At 41.5% G+C, this 20,372-nt stretch overlaps 1 long non-coding RNA gene across 1 annotated transcript; it reads right to left on the bottom strand.

The window, feature by feature from the left end:
* Positions 1-6,222: 6,222 nt before the first annotated feature.
* On the bottom strand, positions 6,223-20,101 carry LOC140254318 (uncharacterized). The gene is made up of 3 exons (XR_011904144.1): positions 20,051-20,101; positions 11,430-11,502; positions 6,223-8,007 (listed from the first exon to the last, which is right to left on the bottom strand). It is a non-coding gene; the product is annotated as an uncharacterized lncRNA (long non-coding RNA).
* Positions 20,102-20,372: the final 271 nt, after the last annotated feature.

The following is a 20,372-nucleotide window of genomic DNA, read 5'->3' as shown; positions in this document are numbered from 1 at the left end:
ATTGAAACAATAAACAGGTTTAGTTGCAGAAACTGAAGGTTTAGACAAGGGAGTAAATGGCGGAACTTGGGAGGAGATCTGGGGTCACGCTCATTGGAGGACTTGTGGCCTTTGGAGGGTTTCTCAAGAATGCACATGGCAAAGACTATCAGTAACAGTGACAGAGGCACTCTGTAATCCTATTGCAAGGTCTGTGTGATTGGATTCCCTGTGAGATAAGGATGTCTTGCAGTACTTCATCTTTCACCCACCATCGGTCTTAAGGAGGCTGGGGAAAATATGACGAGGCTGAGATGGCTGCACAGGCCACCTTTATCGGTTGTCCTTCAGCTCAGACATCCAGGAGAGCTTACTCTTTGCAGGGATCATCTCATGGAGGAATTCATCAAGTGTTAGTATGTGAAAAGAGCAAATGAGGCTGCTCTTTTCTACACAGACCATTTTCTAGGTTTTGCTCATGCAGTTGTTGGGTTAGTGTAAAGCTAGTAAACGACAAAAAATGATAGACAAGGTCAGTCAGGAAGAGATATTTTTGTATTTGTCCATCCACCAAGTGTAGTGCTATACCGTGGCCACTCCAAGCGACAGCAAGAGGAATGGTGAGCAAAAGGGCTCTGAGGCTCTTCTGGGGATCATCACAGGGCTGGGACCGTCCAGGTGGGCCACAATACAAATTCTGCTGGACCAGGTCTCCATCAGGAGGGGACATCTTGTGCCAGTTCCTACTTCTGCCAGTTCATTTAGTAACAGCAAAATGGCAGCCTGATTTTTTCTCACCTGAAGGCCAAAATAATGAATAGCTACAATAAATCCACTGATGGGCACAAAAAAAGAGCACCAACAGCTGCACATAGTTTGGTATTGCTCTACTGTATCAAATGGCACCTTACTTGAGCAGGATTCCTTGTGGATCCTGGTACTGGCAGATGGCATACAGCTCTACTCTCGTGTTAGCAGGAGTACGTCCAGAACACTCACAGCTGTGTAAAAGTCAGTGGGAGCTTGGATTATGTGCAAAATGAACAATCATCGGGGAATAAAAATATTCTAATTGTTGTTTCCACTAATCAGCTTTTAAACATATCCCCTCTCTGGGAGGAAATCAATTTTTTTTTGCAAGTAGTACAAGAGACTCCTATTATACAGTATGAATTAAGTCTAACTGATTAATCCCTTAAGTGAAATTTCTTTGTTTGAATTAATTCAACGCTTTCTGCTGCCACTCAGTTATTTTGCCTGAGGGCATCACATTTGTTTGCTTGCTCCTACCTGACTAGTCACACCCATTCAGCACTGTAATGCCCTCATTAGTTAAATGGATGACCCCTCGTTATAATTATATGAAACATATTGCAGTAGGCATGATGTCTCACTCTTTAGATCTGTTTTTCATCACTGAATCCAACCTGATAATTTAAGTCTCTGAGCACAACCGGAAATGGCCCGATCCAAATACCAAGGAATATTTGCAGCGATTTCAACGGCCTTTGAGTTTAGGCCATAATGAGATTACAACCCTTTTTTTCCCTGCAATTGTTTTCTGAAAGTGACCCTATACTTTTACCGCAATAGGAAGAGATGCTGGAAAGGGTTTGGGGAAATCATAGAATCATAGAATCATAGAATTACTCAGGTTGGAAAAGACCTTGAAGATCATCAAGTCCAACCGCAGCCTAACCAGTAGCCTATCTCTTAAAAAACAACCACAAAACAATACCACAACAACAAACCTCTGCTAAATCATATCCCTGAGTACCACATCCAAGCGGCTCTTAAACACATCCAGGGATGGCGATTCAACCACCTCCTTGGGGAGCCCATTCCAGTACCTAACCACCCTTTCTGTAAAGAAGTTCTTTCTAATATCCAACCTAAACTTGCCCTGGCGCAACTTGAGGCCATTTCCCCTCGTCCTGTCACAAGTCAGTAGTGAGAATAGACCTGCCCCACTCTCACTGTAAGAACCTTTCAGGTACTGGAAGACAGCAATAAGGTCTCCCCTCAGCCTCCTCTTCCTCAGGCTAAACAGCCCCAGCTTCCTTAGTCTCTCCTCATAGGGCTGATTCTCCAAGCCCTTAACGAGCCTCGTTGCCCTTCTCTGGACCTGCTCCAGTACCTCCATGTCCTTCTAATAAAAAGTTGAAATAAAAAGTTGAATACCCAGTAGATGGTGCTGTAATCAAATTCTAAAACCTGTTACACCAGAGCCACTTAGCTGCGCCGTGGCAAGTTTATGCAATGAATAAAGAAAGTATGTTTGCTTTCAAGGCATGTCATTGCATTTAAAATGCACTGATTCATCTGAAGTAGTAATTGTGGAGGTAATACGTGAAACAACGTCAAAGCTGAAAAAATAAATAACGTGTGTTGAAGAAGAATGATTTATGGATCTTTTCTCCGCGGTCCTATGTTTGCAGGAGACTTGAATGAAAGCACAGATAGTGCATTCATTTTGGGCAAGAAAAACAGAATTCTTCCATCTTTGCAGCGTTCTGAATTCCACCTAGGGAAAAAGCTTTGACTTTTTCAGACTCAATGACATTGTTGCTACAGTTCTCTACCACCTGCTCTTCCATATCCGAGTCTCAAATTCACCCATTTTGTAACAGGAGCTGAATACAACGGCCACGTCCTGAAATCAGCCCTTATTTTCCTCCTCCGCAACCATAACTGAAGGTCCCTGCTATTGATAAACTTCGATCTCCTCTCCCTCTGCTTAACCTCTGAACTGCACCCATCTGATCTGTCCCAGGGAGGAAACTCCTGGGTATGTCAACAGGAGGAGCTGGGGGACATTCAGCACTGATGCGACAGATACATGCCTTGGTGGTACCTTGCTGGAAGCTCGGGGCCATCACTGAGCAAAAAGCATGGCCAGAAAGCCACGCTTGTGCTTGCTGGGCCTAATTACTTGAGAAAATACTCCTACTTGTAGATTTTTATTTGACCTCCAAAGTCAACCTGGGCAAGTGTCCTTTCCAGAAGGAGCAGTGGCTGTGCACAGCTTCCCAGGTGAAAGCCTTGATAAGCCAGGGCCTGCATCATTTAGCTTTTAAAGAAGCCTTTCGACAAAGTTCTCATTCACATTAGAAGAACACTTTGTTCAACACTTCCCTGAGCACTGTGACTACAAATGCCGTACACCTGCTTAAACAGATAGCTAAAGTCTTAGGAAAACTGAACCAAAGGAAAACTTTGTCTCATAAATCACATTTCCTCCAGTAAAGAGTTTTCACTCATGCAGAAGGCGGAGTTGTGGCCAAGATTCCTTGGGCTACAGAATTTCATTTAACACACAGCCTGGTTTTTAAATGAGAAATACAGCAGGGTGAATGCGTGTACTTCTCTGAGCATAAAACTCTCTTCCCAGTGCTGTTAATGCACACATTACAGCCCTCGGTACCCATGCAGGTTTGCACTGAAGCCAAGGAAGCTGCACAAATACATCTGAGGACAGGATTTTCCCCCTAGCATAAATTTTTCAGAAAAATTAATTATTACGTATGATAATTTTGGCTAATGAATACATTTGTATGACTCATCTATTATGTATCAGTCGTTTGTAAGGTATCCACAGCATGTTTTATTAATTGTTATTAAAAGTTTGTGTTTACTTTAAGCCATATCTCATCAGGATTCCTTCTGTGAAACGCTGTAGTCTTTCTTCTAACCTTTCCCAATCTCAGACCTGATTTCTGCTTCAGCGAGATGCCAATCCAGTTTCTATAGAAGACAATAGGAGGCTTTTCAATGCTTTCAATGGTCTATAGATCGAGGTAATTAAACACAGAAGGATATCATTAGGTCATTGGCCTACACCAGGCATGTAGGTAATAATTTGTGACACAGAAGATGGGGGTGGAACAAACCTGAAGCATCACCAAGCTTTCCCCCTTCGTGGTGTCAGAATGACCACAAGCCCATCTCTGGGGGGGTTGTGGTTCACAGACCTTCACTTCTGCTCTGTCTTTGTCCAGGACCCAGAGGGTAGGACCCTTACCCAGGACCATGACATCTATCGTGTTATTTCCTTTTGCAATTCATAAACAAAAGGATCAATGTTACCTTATGTTATTCTGCTGGTTCCTCTGTTGTAACATTCTGCCATCGTAAGGATAGAAATTTCTGTTCTTTATGGGATTTGGGGTTTTTTATGGAGTGCCTGTTGAAAATAAACAGCTATGTTTCCTTCCACATACTGCACACATATAGGCTCATATCTCTCCTTCTACAGTTTTGTCTAAGCCAGGGTGAAATGAGGCAGAATTCTAAGAAATAGAGAAAAGGGAAATCCCAACTGTTGCCACTTCTGTCATTGGTCACCAGAAGTGTGAGTAGCCTATATATATGTATATATATGAAAAGATAAAATTGACCAAATGTACATTGGAAAAGAAAAATAAAAAGGGTGAGAGAGCCCTTTTAAGGGGTTGCAGTGAGACACTGCACACTTTGTTTTGGGAGAGCAGCCCCAAACCTAAAAACCTAAAATAAGAGCTGAATACCGAGGAAAAATAAAAACGACAGCAAAGTCTGAAGGAGGAAATACCATTTGAATTTCCATCGGCATCAGAAAGAAGCCATTAATTAAACACTGGAGAAAAGGAGACAGGCAGACGCTGATGCTAGTTATATGCAGAGCAGACTGCAAAAACATCCTTCTGGCTACCCCAGAAATAAGGAAAGGGATGCTGAGGTGGTAGACCCTGAGTGGGAAAACCACAGAAGAAAAATAGATCATCCTTTTTTTCTCCACTGTGACCATCTTGTTTTCCTTTCAGCACATTGATTCCCAATATATATTGAAACATGTTACCGATGCTCTCATTTTTCACACTTAAACAGCATCAAAGGGATAAAAAGCCAAACTAATTTTGGAGGTAAAGCAAGCAAATGCATTTTCTCCCCACATATTTTGGTGTTGAAATTCGACTCGGGCTGAATTTTTGCAGCTAAATTGCAAACTCTGGAGAAAAAGAGGGTTTCTATTTGGAGCCCTAATACAGCTTTCATCACACGGGCCCAACTGCATCGCTGTGCCTCCGACCCTTTCATCCTGAGGTGTGCTATTTGAGAAATGCCTGCTTCCAAATGTAGCAAAATGAGAAATTACAGCACCTGTCTAACAAATCAAAAATAAATGAAGTAACAACATAAAGGTAAATTTACTGTTATTTATAATTTACCATTTTTACCTTGTTTTCAATTGTCTCTTAGTCCTCTTCATTCTAGGAGCCCATTACATTTTATTATGCTAAACCCTATCTTCTGTCACATAAATTACAGTTAAAGATCTTAATATTAAAGCCTCTTAGCTCCCAGACCATATTTCAGGCTTTGTTCAAACCAGACATTAATGCTGAAATTGAACACAGATCACTTTGTCATCATTACCTATGATCTCAAAAGTATAATACAATCTTTGCTATATATGGCACAAAAATGCTTCTTTGTGTAACACTGAATTATGGAGATATATTGATATTCTTAATATTTTGACAAAACAATAAAACTAAATATGTTAGCTCTTTAGCAGATACCAGCACACCAGCCCAGCTATTCTAATAACAGCTACGGAGGTAAAGGTTTATTTATTCCGGGTAAAACAGAAAATTAATCATATTGCTATTTTAATCTTAATTTTTTCCCTGGTATAATTTCACCTTCCTGCTTGCTGATACAGGAAGTCTGTTGCCAGTGCTCATCATCATCTGCCTGTGTTCACAATATCCACCTTTGTTATGGGAACAATATTCTCTTTTCAGTGCTTACGCCGAGAGCAAGGAGAAATGCTGGAGCAGGCTGTCTTTCATCCTCCTGCTTGTTTTTTCTTTACTTTCACCCCAGAGTTACCCAAAAGGAGATGTGCTGGGCTCTGGGTATGGGGACTCCACCAGGTTTGAGGTGCAGGTACGCATCAACACCAGAGACAGTGCCATCATCAGTGCTATCAATGGTATAAATATGTAAATATCCACCAGAGAGTATCTTACCCAAAGATCTCTTCCCAAGAGAAGAGGCCCCATCTGATTTTTCTGCCTTTTGGTGGATTTTTTGCAGCCAGGTTGGATGTCTGTTCTTTGAAAAGGGGAAGAGCTTCACCCCAGCCACAAGAGCAGCTCTCCAAACATAGACAAACTCCCACCAGCACTGCTTTGTGTGGGTGCTGGTTTGCACATACAGACCATCCACAGATGATTTCTCCACTGGAATACTCCCCGCAATACTTCAAAGTACCCCTCTATCCACTGGAATTAGAGTTTGGGGTATAGCAATGTCTTTCATCATAAAGAGAGGGTTATTTTTTTAATACATACCTTTTCATTACAACTAGGAGTAAGGTCATGAGTTCTTCTTGTGATGAAGGTATAAATATTACATTGTATGGCTGAAATAGTCTGCCTCCGTTTCTGGAGAATACCCTTGGGTAAAATAGTGTGTCAGGGCAGCTGATTGCCTGCTCATTTCAGTTTGCTTACCTTTTACAAATAAATTGCTGGACAAATGAATGAAAAGAGAGCACTAACTTCAGACGATCATATTCATAATGCAGCCCCACTACGGTTTCAGAGGCTTTAAGTCTATGTTGGAGTTATTTCTGAAATTAGCTATATATATTTTTGGGGGGAACTGATTTTTTTCCTCCCAGAAGAGTTGGGGGGAATCTTGTGACAACAAGAACGTGGGATGCAGGAGAAATGGAAATTCTTCACAGCTTGCATGGATCAAGATGAGCAGATTGCACAGGCTTGGGTTCAGAAAACCTCCCAGCCCACATTGCCTTGGCTTTGGGATCAGCTGCAAGTGGTTTTGAACTGAAGATGGTGCGCAGTCTTGTCATGTCACATGCGTATCAATTCTGGGGAGCCTGTAGCTAGAAATAAACCTTTTCTTCCACATTGGCTTTCTTATTCTTGTAGTCCATCCCCCACTCTGTAGGAAGGAGTAATCTGTTCCCCAGTGTGTGAGCTGCAGCTGACTCCATCGATTCGTTTTTGTAAGAACCACACTGCAGGCTCTCCAGTGTTCTGCATCTTTAAAAGTTGTTCCTCATTCATCTTTCCATTTTTCTCCTTCGTACCATTCAGGAGGTGCCACTGACTGGTAGATTTTCAAGTATTCCTTTTTCTGATAGTTTTTAGATCCTGTTATTATTCTGCAAGTGCTAAACAATAATGATTCATACGTTCATCTCAAGAGATACGCGGTTATTTGCAGGGTTTGTTAATTAAATAAAAAGATAATTTCATGTAAATGTTGGTCTTAAAAAGCAGTCTTTTTGCCCAACAGCTATGTATTTGAATTTGATTTTTTTTCAGTTTTGTTTTTGCTTTTGCTACTTGTTGTTCACACACAAGTGAAGCAAGCGATTGATTCATTTGAGTGAATGAAAAATGCGACATAATTGCTCCAGTCTGTCCAGCCTGAATTATGCACTGCTGGCACAGGAACAAGTAAATAATACCTCATCTGTTTACTGCTGTGATCAACCTTGCCATTTGAACTGGCGGCGAACAAAAGGGAGAGGAAATCCGCAGTTTGCAGATAGCGCGAGCCAGGAATTGGCAAAGAGCAATTACACGGCAAAACAGGGACCTTGCAAATTTTGCCTGGCACTCAGCAGAGCTGATAAAAGGGGCCTTTGCTCCTCAGCCTGATTTCAAATTGTCACCCCTGGGAGAGGTCTGCAGGAAGGAGGTGTCTATTCCCATCCCACCTCTCCGCCAACACGGAGGAGCCCTGTGCTGCTCCATAGGATTGCAGTGCAAGAAGTGTGCCCATGGTTGGCACCGTGGTTGGCTTCCTTTGTTTTGAATTTTGCTGATCCTCTGGTTGATCTTCAGATGTGTATGTATAAGGCCATAAATCTTTACAGAAGACCTCCATTGATCGCGTGAATGTTTATGACACAGAAAAAGAACAGCTATTAACACAGCATCTCTCTCTCTCTCTCTCTTGTTTGATTGGTGTCTTCTTTCACAACAGCACCTTCTTGCCGTGCATCACCTTTTAAGCAAAGCAGAGGTTAATGCAGTGACGTCATTCATCTAGAACTAAACTATTCCCAGTAATCCTTCACCATTTAACTGTTGTCCTGAGATCCCTTGTCCTTGTGACATCCTAGCATCACTATCCTTATTTGTCCTTTGAAGACACACGTCATGAATGTAAAAATATCTAATTGCAAATCAGTTTCTGCAATTTCTGGTCTTGTTGGCTATGCATAGGAACAAAGAACACATCAAACTGGAAGAGCCATCAACTGATAGCCATAATCTCAGGCAGAAAGATCAGAGAGCTTTAGAATAAGCAAGTACAGAATTCCTGCTGGTGTCAGTAAGCAGGGCTCAATACAGACTTCCATTGCTCCATATGGGTTTTTTCCTTTAACTATATCATTGTTAAATTTAAATGCTTGACCGGAAATCCACAGTAAGGAATGGCATTTGGAAACATGACTCTACTGAGGTTAGCCAGGACTTAACGTGTTCAGTTTGGATCTGAGTTTTTAATATCCATATCAGAAGAAAAAAATATGTTTGCTTACATTGTTTTTCCCATACATGATCACTGATTTTTTTTTAAATTATTGGGTTTAAAATTCAGATCAAGCTTTTACAATTTTTACTACTGACCTTCATTACACTTTTTTCTTTCACAGCTGTCAAATTAAAGTGATTTATACCTTCTAAAGTTAAAGCATATTTCCGATGATCGTGATAATTATCTTGCAGATAAGAGTCCCTCATGTTTAAGACATTAGGTCGACAGGGGGTTGTAATGGCAGCCATAAGTCACACAAGGACTTATCTCTTGGGGACCATGCACCCAAACAGCCAAACAGGCATCCCAGTGGACTCTCAGCTCAACAGAAAGCTGGAAGTACCAAAAGTTCTGTGTTTGAAATACTTCAACATACAGTCCTGTGCAACTAGCTGATATGAAAGTGATCATTAGAATACATTCTTGAATGCCACTTACAACCAGCCTTACTTCAGCCTTGTTTGTAAGGGAAATACATGTCGTTCACAGGCAAGAATGATCTTTTTTATTCACTCCTTTTCCCCATAGAATTTTACTCGATCATTAATTAAATACCCACAAAATCCTAAGGATGCTCACTTGCTTTATTTTGCGTGAAATAATTACATTCACGGTAGAAGATTCTAATATGTTTTAAATTTAAATTTTTGTTATATAAGAGGAAAACTTAATTTTACTTTCCAAGCATAAATTAGATTTGATGAAATGCAATGGACTGTAAAGTGGATGGAAGATTCTTTTGCATAGAAAAAATGATCTTTCCACAAAAATTCATTGGTCCTTACTTTAAAAACAAACAAACAAACAAAAAAACTGCATGGACAAATATGTGCTCTGTACGTATATGGTATTATCTGGCAGCAAATTCTATCACCAGCTGAACTATTCCTCCCCATATTTCAGGACGCTGCAAATCGCTGCCTTCTGTAACACTGAGGGGAGAGCTTGCTCCAAACACAACCATTTCAATTCCAAAATGATGAAAAGCAGCAAGTGAATATGCCTGAGAAGTTTCCAGAATTATAAAATAATTCTTGGAACCTTTATGAATTGTTGTCTTTAAGCATCCGAATAGTAATCATGTCTAAATGAAGACCTGGTCCTCCTAGCAAAAACCCGTGCTCTGTATGACCTGCTGAAACCTCGTGTCTCCTTGGGCGGATCTGTATTTGTGATGGGCAAATGTGGCAGATCTGGCCCTAAAACTGTTAATTTTTATAAATTTGAAAACAGCTTTGCTCCTATTTCTTATTTCAAAGGCACATTTTCCCAGATAATTCTCCCTATTGCTGCCCCCAGCGCTCCCCACTTTGCCTTATCAGCCACGTGTTCTCACGCCTGTTTTCCTCTCTCTTCCTTAAAAATAAAAAAATAAAAAAATAGCCAGTCTCTTTTTTACTCAATTCCTTCATGTAATTGCAGAAAATGTGGAGATCGATTGGGAAAGTAGCACATAGCTGTCATGTTCTGTGGTAGAAGTCACTACAGGAGAAATAAACCCACTTTGGTGCAAGGATCCCCACCTGGACATCCTCCAATGGTCCCATAATTTTCTCCCCTATAACTGTGTTTTATCCTCTCTGCTGCACATGTACCATAGAATCACAGGATGGCTTGGGTTGGAAGGGACCTCAAGGATCATGAATCTCCAATCCCTCTGCCACGGGCAGAGCCAGCAACCTCTGCATTTAATACCAGACCAGGCTGCCCAGGATCCCATCCAACCTGGCCTTCAACGCCTCCAAGGATCGATAGGGCATCCACAACCTCTCTGGGCAGCCTGTGCCAGTACCTTACCATACAGAAGGGAAGACATATAAAGAGAAATGAAACAGTGTGCTGATTTGCTTTAAGGCACTTACTGTTTGCACGGTGGAGCCCGTTTTATGTCACTGAATGAAGGACAGGAGTCAGGTCCAGTCTCCCAGCACAGGTGAAGAACTGCACAGGAGCAGGTCGGACTCTTGAGGTGGAGGGATGTCTAATCAAGGTCTTTGATGTTGCCCTTTAGGCCACCTGTAATTGCTGTGGATCTGAGTCCGCACGTTTGCCTGCACTGAGCGCTGCACTGTAGCGTTGGCCGTTTAATGGCATCTTTGATATTCAAGCAGGCCAGGTTTAGGGAACAAACTGAGCTGTCGACAGAGGCAAAATGTGTGCAAAGGCTCCTTGTGGAGCACCTATTAACTCTGCCTTTAAAAGACAAATACCCCGATTATGTGTCATCTTGGCAACCATTTCAAAACTGCTCTGAGAAGCCAGGAGTAGAGACTGGCAAATCACCGGACCTGGCAAGCTTTGAAGAGATTTGAGATGGAGGCTGATTGAGATTCATAGATAAACTCATTCCTGTGACAAAACTCTTTCATTATTCTCAACAAAAAGATTGCTGTGCCTCACAGATCATAGAAATGTAAAGTATTTCCATGGAAGAAAGACAGAGGCTGAAGCTGATATGAGTCATCTTTTGTGAATCTGAATTGACTGAGTGGAGAGTGTGGGTTTCTGTTCTCTGCTAAGATGTTTCTACATGATGGCCCTTTTTATGATATTTCTGTGGAGATCTCCCTTTTCCTGAGAATTACGACAAATGTCAAGATGATCCAGGGTGATATACAGTAACAGTCACACAGCCATGGAACATACTGATCCTGCCCACCTCCAAAACACGGCTGTCACCGCCTTTGTTTGTGTCTTTGATTAGCACCCTCTCCAAATAATCGCTGTCACGGTAATTAGAGTCTTTAGAGATATACCAGTGACCAACAGTTGCTATTCTTGTCCAAAACAAGTCCCATTTTTATTGGATTGCTCAGTTAAAATACAGGCACTCGGTTGCTGCATGGTACTCATTTTTCCTATTTCATATACACACCTTTTCTCACCTTTTATCTCCCAGCTTCATGCCTCATCCTGAGGCTGTGAGCCTTTCCACAGCACTCCCATGGAATTAAGCTGCTGGAGAAACCAAGAATAAATCTCAGATGCTTTTTTCTCAGCTAGAATACTTCGGCTGCAGATGTTTTATGAGGAAAAACCAGAACAATAAAGTCTCCTATCAGGAAAAGTGAGAGCAACTCTCTGCTTCTATCACCACCATCCCATGAGCAACACACAAGTAAGGCAAAAACAGAACGCTCGGTGACCTATCAGTGCCAGCGCGGTAAAATCAGCAGCTCTCCTGTGGGCAGAAACTGGGACTCATCCTTCCCAGATTTAAGCAGGAGTGTTTATCTGCACAGCGCTGACACAACTGGGGAGGTTTTGGCCAATCCAGAAGCACATACGTAAGGTTCTGAAGCAGAATTGTGTGTGTTTGGGGAAATCGCAGTGGGAGCAGACGGCAGCATCTGCAGGAGGATTTGAAGCGCTTTATGTGCTTTTAATGTTTATCATGTCAAGCTTTGTGTCTGCATATGTTTCTTTACCTTTAATGGTGCTTTCAAGCTACTCCTACATTATAGAGTTCCCAAATATTTGATTTAATACATGTTTGTAACTTATGATATACCCACTAAAAACACTGTGATGTTTACTGTTGGTTTCAGGTCCTTTATCTGCAATAAAATCTTCATCTTAGACACCCAGAAAATATTTGCTGATCCTGGAGACGTATTTCTGAATAGCTTTGCATTAAATTATTCATCATAACAACCAGAGATTAGTCCCCCCCAAAAAATCCATTCTCTTACTGGTGATGGCTCAGCTTTTTCCGCACAGTATAAACAACAGTTGAGTAACACCTGATGTATCACACCAATTAGAAGTCCCCCAAAGCCTGATTTCATTCACATCGATAATTTGGTTAAACAATGACTTCCAGAAACTACAACCTTTTAATAAAGATATTCACTGCTGGCAGAAATCTCATCCTGCTCTCTGTTCGTGCCTTGGTACATTTTCTAAAGGTTCTCTGCACTTTGTTACTTAATTATGCATCATGTTTACCGTACTCATTTTACAATTACACGGCGATGTGGTTGTAAGCAGCAGCTGCTAAGGGAGGAGAGGAAGAGCCTCGGTTATCTGATAGCTCCCTTGATTCACTTTCCTGCCCCAGAAATAAGAAGCACCTTTGATTGCTCCTTGTAAACAGGCGGAGGCAGGTCTCTCAAGATATCCCATCGCGGTTGTCACTCATGGCAACTGGTTAAAGAGCTGTACAATTTATATTGTTATCTTACTTTGAATGGAGATTCATAATACGTTTATAATGGCTATAGATAGACCAGACCGTGCTCTGTCCATCAGCCGTGTGGGCTGCCAGATCTGGCACTGATATGCATTGCACGCACACAGTTTAACCAACCGAAGCACTCTCAGCCTGGCAAAAGTCAGACAAAGGGAGAAGCAGCTTCTCTACTCTGAGGGCTTTGAGGGGACAGCAGAACAGATCTGAAGGAACGTGGGAACAACTGCTCAGATCCCTTGGAGGTGAGCTCAGCTTCATCACCCAGTGTGGGAGGAGCTGAAATAGAGCAAAATGGCATAGATCCCCCCATGCAAGCAGGGCTGACAGGGTCAGCTGAGCATTGCAGAAGGGAGATGAGCATTGCACAGATCCTCAGAGAGGGCAGCATTTGGTCTGAGGGAGGGAGGAGAGACATGGAATTAGGGAACAGCTAAACCAGGCTGCAGGGCACAAGGTCCTTTCCATTCTTCATAGAATCATAAAGGTTGGAAAACACAACTAAGATCATCAGTTCCAAAGCTCAGGTTGTCCTCACTGTGCCCATTAACCACATTCCTCAGTGTCACACCTTCACAGTTCCTAAGAACCTTCCAGGCACAGTGTGTCAGGGGCACAGGAGCTGTGCTCCATGATCTAACCAACAGCATGAATGGGGATGCTTGGTTTTGATGGTCTCTGCTGTAACTGGTAGGATCTAAGCTGGGATTTATCACTTGGTCCTAGGACCAAAGAACATCTGACCTGCTGAGTCCACCACGTGTCCCATTGGCTGGACCTGGGTAGGCAGAGAAGTAAATGAAGTAATTCTGAAATCTCCTGGTCAGAGCACATAACGTACTGTCAGACATCTATCACTATGGTTCATATCAGTTCTTTTTCTTGCAGTCATTCCCACCATGTGTCCCTGTGCTTCCAGGCAATTCCTACTTACAGAAGGTAAGAAGACAAATGCTGAAAACTGAAATTTGCCCAGAGGCAGTTGGGGGTTTTCTTATATTAATTAAAGAAATTAGGAAATGATGAAGTCATAGCCTCAGGAGTTAATCTAGCTTTTATGTCATAGGCTGATACATGACTTAGAGGAGATGCTTTAGAATCCCTCATTGGTGGCTTTCAGAACGTCCACTTCCAAACGTAGCTAGCAAGGTCAGACACAAACCACTCTCTAGAGTAAATAGAAGTAATAAAGCTGGATCTCTTAATTATGCTGGAACTGGTTGCTCCATTTTCTTCAGAGTACTCAAGTTTTTGCTTGTTTGAGAAGTTACAAACCTCACCCAGCCTCCAGTTGAGGAGACGTCAGCCATATCCTTCAAAAACAGCATGAGAATGCTCCTGTTGTTCTCCCATGCAGGCAAATGTCATTTTTCCTGAAAGTTTCCTGACGTCTCCAAAATCTATTTTTCACAATTTATGATTTTCAAGCCCATTTACATTCCCATTGAATATCAATAGTTGTCCAGAAATACTAAATGGTAATGAGAAAAGCTGAAGGGCACTCATGCACAGAAGGAAAAGGAGAGTGAATATCTTTAATTTGCCCCTTTCCTGTGTTAACTGCTAATTTCAAAACCATGAACATCGCAAATAGCCTTACACAAACATTTAAAAGATAGAGCTTCTCTATATTGACACATCTCATTCCCAAAAGATAAAACTACGTGGGTCTTTTTTTTTTGTCAGCCTTTTCAAAGACAGAAGCCTTTTACTAGATCATAAATTATTGGGAGGACAGAGTTGATAGACTTCTTTAGGCTGATAATGTACTTTGAAAGAAAAGGCAGTTTTACACTTCTGCAGAATCGTATTTAAAATATTTATATACCTATCAATGGAGACACTGAGGTAATTCACCTCTGGGCCACTGGTTCAAAACCAAACCAGCTCTTTCACATTCAAAACGTGCCTTCTGACAGCTGTAGAGTTGCCTAATTTTTTTTTGTTATGATCCTATTAAGTTTGTACGGACCCCTTGGACAAAACTCAGCAGCATCCAGAAGAAAGGCCCAGGAAGAAAATAAAGTTGAAGTTTGTGTTTAGCCAAATTTCAGAATGAGGTGGGTGAGATATCACAGGACCATGCAATACCTTCCCTACTCCAGCTAATAGAATATGTACTATTAGGAAATGCACTGTATATAGCTCATAAAGCAGCTAGTCTGCTGTACACAGAATGCCTGCAGTCCCATAAAATGTTATTCTTTTGCTTTATCTTGTTAGTATAATGTGAAGCTTCATTAAGCTGCCAGATGAATCATATAGTAATTGGATATAATGAATTTAATTATGTAATTTCTTTTTTCATAATGAAACAAAGTCATATTTTACAAACAGGCAAAGTATTGCTTGGAGTTACAGATTTAAGCTAACATTTGGCAAGAAACACACAACTGAGGACCGATGGCTCTTTTTTTTCCTGGCTTTGCATTACCTTCACTGTTTGGATTTGGCCACAACCAAGTCATTGCTGAATGGAAGAAACCTGAAATTCTTGGCCCTGGTGGATGGTGAGCCATCTCCCACTCACCAACCTCAGTCTCCATGATGGAGCCAAAGGCAAGCAAGAGTTCCCTGCCTGAAGAAGTAGGGTGTACACGACCAAGAAGTGTTACCAGAATTACCCTTACGAGCCTTTCTCAATATGCAGAATCCTCTCTCATTCAGAAATGGCTGGATTCTTTTGGCTCTGAACCAGAAGTGCTCAGAGGGCAAGAAAGAAATCCTTCTCTGCCATACCTGGGCAGTGCATGCCAGTTTATCAGTAGCAGTTAATCAGTGGTGTCATCTATGGTGGGGGGGGAGGGGGAAGTTCTCTGCTGCTCTCAGGTGCTACTGATTCCTCTGGGAGATGAAGGGGCTTTGAGTCTCCCAGAGACAGCTCAACATTTCGCAGGACAAGGTATTAATGTCAGCCCTTCCCCGTCTACCTCCCATTAATGACTTTCTGATGGCCTGTGTTTATAATATCCTCCACCCTTCTCACTGCTTGGTCATTGAAGATGTTCCAAGGAAATGAAGCCTAATGATAAAACAGTACTTGAAATATCAACATCCCTGGCCTAATTAGAGCCGGGCCAATGGGCCCTAATTGCATAACTGAAATGCACCCAGTTGAGTTCTTTCTATTGTAACTTGACTACACGTCTCAGCCCTGATTAATAGAGCCGGCGCTGCAAACTAAAATGCAGTTAATTTATTGTAAGTTTTATTAGGCATATAAAAGGAGACCAGGAATTACTAGCCTTTCGTTGCTAGAGATACATTTCATCTATGACTCAGACCAGATTCTTCACAGATTAAGCTTGTTAATTTTACTTATTGCCAACATTCTTCACCGCATTGCTGAAGCGAGAGCCACAGGCTCTTGTCTAGAGCGGATGGTATGAAAAGAACCGGGGGCCTCGGACAACAGTAACATTAACTACTTTGTCCTTTTAATTCATCTAATTACATGCAAGAAAAAAGAAACAGACCATTTGCAGGCTGCCTTTAGTTGCCTTTCTGCAGTGATGCTGAGCCAGTGCTTTTGTAGGCTTTTTGTTGTCTTATTAGCGAGCTTTTGTTCAGAGAGATGGTTAAAGCCATTTTCAGCAGCTAGCGAGATGAAACAGTTTCAATAAGGACACAATGTACTTGTTTAAATTACCTTTCAAAATGCTTGAAACCATTAAGGGGGAGGTGCTACAAATAAAAGTTGGATTTTTTTTTGTTATAATGTTTTACCCTAATAATAGCTTTTATTTTATTATAATCCATTAGTTGACAATATTATTCTATAGATTATTAGGCTGCAATTTTGTTATTTCATCACACTTTTAGCACTCACTCACAGAGCTGGAGACCACAAATCTCCGTATAATATGCTTTCAATTTTGTTAAAATCTGTATTTAACCGGTTTGGCTGTGAAACATCTTGGGAGAAAATGTGTTTTTAATTCCGCCCTGATTAGCGCTCCGGTTGACGGGGCTGAGTAGTGACATGATGGTATCTTATTTTCTACTATTCCTGCAGTTACCTTTTTTCCCTGACAGAATTTATTTATTATTTTCACTTCTCCAGAGCTAACAAGTCCAAGCGTAATCCACAACTTCCACTAAAGGGAATTTATCCCTTGTTGAACGAACATCATGGTTAGAAAATCTAATTAGAAAGAGCTGATGTTCCCGGTTTGCTGGCAGGCTAATAGTAGTGGGAGGCTTTTGAGAAATTTAGTGCCTACAGGTAAAATAAAAGTGTATTTCGCATTCAGTGGTCACAAACAGAAGGTGATTCAGAACTGCGGTGGGGAAGGCTGGGAAATAAGGCAAGCAGGGCTTCTTGGTTAATGTTGGGAAGACGGCAATGCATCTTCCTGTTCACATGTGCTGAGGCTAAGAGCTGAGCTTTCTGCAAGATGGAGCTAATGCTGGGAAGGCAACTCCATCAATAAAAACCTTTCTTAGTCTGCATATTTTTCTAATTGCCAGAAGCAAGCCTAGCACTGAGGATGGATTTCTCATACAGTATACAGAACTCAACAACTGGCAAATTGGTGAGGATGGTTTGCCTCAACTCAGGCTGCCCTCTGTGCAGGAAGTGTGACCCCACCAGAGACACTGAAGTGGGGTTAGTTGTGCTGCCTGCATTTCATTGACCACCACATTCATGACCAAAACCTCCTCTTGCACTGCTCCATCTCATCCTGCTGATTTTGGTGCTGATCCCTGGTTGGGCTACTGTAACAGCACCATCAGGTCAGCTTGATAAGAATCCCATGGTGATGTGCATACACCTTGGAAATAGGACCTCCTGCTGTCAACTCAGGGGAACACAGATAGCTTGTGCAGTGAGTAAGCCCCGAGAAAGGAGCCTTGCCTCTGTTTCTTGACCCTAAGTGTTGGTTTCATCCTTAATATGTTTCATCCAAGGAATCATATTCTGATTTATAGACAGTGTAGATTTTTGTCTGTTGAGTGGCGGGGTGTTTTTGTTTTGTTTTAAAAAAGCAACTCACACTAGTATAGAATTTGCCACTTCTTTTGTTAACACTTCTACAGTGATTTACAATTTCCCAATGAAGATCTCAATGATAGATTCTAGCATGGGCCTCTGTCCTTGTTCAGAACCAAGACAGACATCCCCAGTCCATTGAACACCTACAGCACGAGCAGAGAAACCATAAGCCCCACTTGAGCCCAGCATTTTGGAACACACGGGCTCAATCAGGGCTACAGCTCATGAATGGTTTCAGCACTGGCTGAACCAGCTGCTGACTTTGTGTGCCTTGAATGCAATTAAAGTTTACCTTCCACAGAAGTCATAAGAGAAATGTCTTTAGGTGAGGAATGGTAGAAAACCACGATGCCTTATTAACATAATTTTTCCTCAAGCAAAATGGGAATGGAGTCAGTAAGATTCATGCTTCGTCACCCAGTATCTACAGTATCCTGGTAGCTGTGTCTGGTGCACACAGTTTCTGCTGCTATGTGTTATGAGGTCAGGCACATTTGTTAGTAGTGAGGGTACCAACAAACTGATTAGTGCATGCTGGATCAAAATTATCACAGAATCACAGAATTATCAAGGTTGGAAAAGACCTAAAAGATCATCCAGTCCAACCATGACCAATACTTCTCAGCTAAATCATATCCCTCAACACAACATCAAAATGTTTCTTGAACACAATGCATATGAATTATTATTCATATTATTATCAAATTATGCATATGAAGTCACCAAAAAGGGATACCCCGTTAAAGCTCTCTTCTGAACAGTTCTGCTTATTTGATTGTTTGCTTCTAAATGAAACAATTAAAACTTAAGAGCAATACTGAGACTCATGAGTGAACTACATCCACACGCAACTCACAGCAACTGCAGGAGACTGATGGCAATTTTTATTCTCCACCGAATGTATCTCATCTCTTTTTAATGGTAATATATTTCCTCAAAGTGCATCTCTTCAGGCAGACAGAGGAAAAACTATTGAGACCCCACACAAATAGGCTCTTTTGATATTCTTTCTGATAAGACCACCCTTTTAGAGAACAAAACCTGAGTTTGGCTGCGCATTGAAACATCCATGTGTTTGACCATTGAACACGATGTGTGGCCATTAGAAATAAAAGAAAAATCAATAGGGTTTCATTAAAACAGCAGGCAATCAGGACTGAGGCACTAGCTTAATTACAGTTTCAGTAGCATTTGCTTTAATTGGAAAGAATAAAAGAAGTGAAGTGGAGTGAATGAAGAAATTAGCATATCTATCACTGTTGTCACATTCTACCGTGGCCTTAAAGCACTGTTTGCTCTTTAGTATCCCTGCTGCTTTGTAAGGCCCTGAGAAATATGGAAAGGCAATTAACAAATAATCAGATTGCACCTTTGCAGGACTGTAATTAAATTTCTTTATAATGCTATGAACGTATTTTTTAATCTTTATAAATCATATCTGAGGTATATAGTAATGTCAGTTGCATGTGTGCGGTGCTGTGTGTACATGCATTGGATTTGCAGAAGAGGAGTGCTGGGTGCATCCATCCAATGGAGGATGTCACTCCAGTGGTGGCCACCACATTGACTCTGTCCCAAGGACAAGAGCATGGGACATTACTGAAGTAGTCTTAAAAGGTGAAGCTATCAAAGGCATTTCCATCTCTCCTATCTAAGCACAAATGTGCAACACAAGGTTTGGGCTTTTCCAGGCTACTTGAAAACAAACACTATCATGGTTTTGAACATTGACTATTTTGTATTAAAAAAAAAAAAAAAAAAAAAAAAAAAAAAAAACCACTGATAAAAAAAATGTTTCATTTTGATCCTCTCTCCAAAATATCTCATTCTCAGCTTTTGGTTTGTTTTCACCTTTGCTCCTCACAAGACCACACATTTCTTAGAGATGTATCATATTTCTACAATGCTCAAAGCCCATTTTCTTAAAGGATTACTTGGAGTACTGAGAGCTTCAAATACCTATGCAAAGAGGATGCTTGGTTACCATTACACAAGGACACACTGTGATCAAAGTCAGAATTGGCATAGGGAAGTAAACTCCACAAGACACATGCAGGTACTCAGAAGACTAAGATCAGCCTCTCAACAGTGGATGCTGCCAAAACCTAGTATAAATTAAGAATGCATAGGGCGTAGGCCTCAGTCACTTTGAAAGACTACACTTGCAAACTTGCCTGTGAAAGCACTGTGTGCTTCCCATTTTCATCTTCCTTTCATGGTGTTGCAGTTGGAAACACGGTAGAAAGGTGATACAAGAGTGCAACAGCAAATGGACCAGCACAGATAGGATGGTATTTCAAAGGAAAAGTAAAGGTGCTCACCTGCCTCTGAAGATCTAGGCTTGCAGGAAAGACTCCACAAGGGAGGGACCACCAACCAGAGAACCATTCCCAGTGGCAGTCAGCCCTTAAATGGGGTCTAAGAGAGGTGCAGCCAGGCTCCACGCCTTCTGGTCCCACACCTGAATTGCCTTCACCTGTGTTCCCAGGGCTGATTGGGTCCTTTCCCCAGGTGCTCAATCAGTGGCTCAGGCCATGACTCAACAGTTCCCATACACATGGCCTCAACTTAATGTGGGTTAACAGTTCAAAGGAGCCATAAAAAAGGGAAGGAAATGTAATAAAATTCTCTTTTCTGCTCTTC

The sequence above is a fragment of the Excalfactoria chinensis genome, chromosome 6, assembly GCF_039878825.1.
Source record: "Excalfactoria chinensis isolate bCotChi1 chromosome 6, bCotChi1.hap2, whole genome shotgun sequence".
Classification (NCBI taxonomy): Eukaryota; Metazoa; Chordata; class Aves; order Galliformes; family Phasianidae; genus Excalfactoria; species Excalfactoria chinensis.
The sequence above is the reverse complement of the archived record's forward strand: the minus strand, read 5'-3'. Positions and strand labels throughout refer to the sequence as shown.